This window comes from Microtus ochrogaster, unplaced genomic scaffold (assembly GCF_000317375.1).
Source record: "Microtus ochrogaster isolate Prairie Vole_2 unplaced genomic scaffold, MicOch1.0 UNK21, whole genome shotgun sequence".
Classification (NCBI taxonomy): Eukaryota; Metazoa; Chordata; class Mammalia; order Rodentia; family Cricetidae; genus Microtus; species Microtus ochrogaster.
The window spans coordinates 1,122,703-1,124,655 of NW_004949119.1; positions in this window are offsets into that span (position 1 = coordinate 1,122,703).

A 1,953-nucleotide genomic window follows, 5' to 3' on the forward strand; every position below is an offset into this window, starting at 1 on the left:
TGGTTCCCTGTGCCAATGAGTTCAAGTATACTTCCCACTTTCTCTTCTCGTGGCTTACAAGTCTATTTAAATTGCTCACCTGGTCTTGATTTAATTTTGGTATATGGTATCTATCTAAAAAAAAACTGTCAATTTATTTTATATTTTCCAATTTTGTGGAGTACAGGTTTTTGTAGTAAGACCTAATGATTCTCTGAATTTCCTCAGTATATGTTGTTATGTCCCCCTTTTCATTTATGATTTTGTTAATTTGGATGTTCTGTCCCCGCCTTTTGATTAGTATGGATAAGGGTTTGTCAATCTTATTGATTTTCTCATTTGCAGTTATTTTTTGTCCAGGGTGATAAACACTTGTCAAGTTTCATCCTTCTGCATGGAGACACCTAGTTTTCCATTAACTCATGTTTTGTCTGATTTTAAATGTTTGTTGTTAAAGCTATGGAACAATTTTCATGTACCTCAAAGATTTTGTTGCTTTCATTTTCATTTAGTTTCAGGATGTTGTTTATTTTTTCCTTGATTTCTTCCCTGGCCTAAATCATTTAGTAATGAACTGTTTCATATCAACAAGTCTGCATATTTATTAAATTATTTTTGCTATCAATTTTAAATTTTATTACAGAAAATTGCCACAATTAGGTGCTGTGGTAGTTTCAATAAGAATGGTACACACAGGTTCATATATTTGAATGCTTAGTCACTAGGGACTAGCACTACTTGAAAGAAAAAGATGGATCAAGGTGCTGGCCTTGGAATAAATATGTCTCTTCTTATGGATCAAAATGTAGCTCTCAGCCACCTCTCCAGCACCATGTGCACTTGCTGCCATGCTTTCAGCCATAATGTAATGGACTAAGTTTATGAAACTGTAAGCAAGCCCCCAATAAGTGCTTTCTTTTATAAGAGTTGTCTTAGTCATGGTCTTTCTTCACAGCAATACAACAGTGTTTCCTCAGACAATGGACTGAAACATCCACGGAACCAGCTAGGATCACTCACACACTGCTCTACACTCTGCAGGAATCTTTAGTGTTAAGCTGGAAATGCACACAAAATAGGGCAGGATACTCTCCCAGGTGCTCACCACCTCTCTCATGTGGTACAAACAGTGACCATTGTCCCCACCAAGCATAGAGAACTCCAGCTGATAGCCTCAGGCTCCAAAAACTATGACAGGAAACTATGAAAACATACTGATAATAAATAATTACTAAGAAATGTTATTAGCTTAAGAACAAAGACAGCAAGTTGGATGTAGGGACACACACCTGAGCGCTGGCTGTGTGGACGCTGGATAATCACTTCAAGGCCAGCCTGGGTAATGTTAAGATAGAGCGTGCCTAGAAAAGAAAAACAGGAAGAAAATGAGAAGGAAAGAGGGGTAGGGAGAGAAATAGAGAAAGGAGGGGAGTAGGAGGGAAGAGAGAAGGGAAGGGAAGAAAATAAGGAAATAAGCAGAAGGCAACAAATGTTCCTGAAACTGCCTCACAACAAGTCCTTCACTTTGTTTTTTTTAACATACAATCCCCAGAACCCAGTCATTTTCTTGGGTATATCAATCTCTCAGTGGTTATCACCGTTCTCCCAAGATGTTTCCTTACACAGAAGTGGCACCTCATTGCTCCTACACTCTTTTCTGGTAGTATCTGGTCCCCCTTAGAGTTTAGTATAATATCCCTGCCTCCAGAATTCCTTCCAGACTCTGCAAGTGGTTGATGTCCCTTCCTTTCCTTTGGCCTCCCTTAGACACCACATACTGCACTATAGCTGTCTTACTCTGGGCTGCCTTCCCCATCTGCCAGAGAGCAGCCTAGGAGACCAAGCCTCCTCTGTGCTGACAAGATCAGGTTCTCCATGCAGACTGGGGAAGCCCAGAACCTAGCACCAGCCTAAGAAGGTCACGTGATCTGCAAGGGGATAAATGGGAAAGGCATGAATGACAAAAGGCACTCC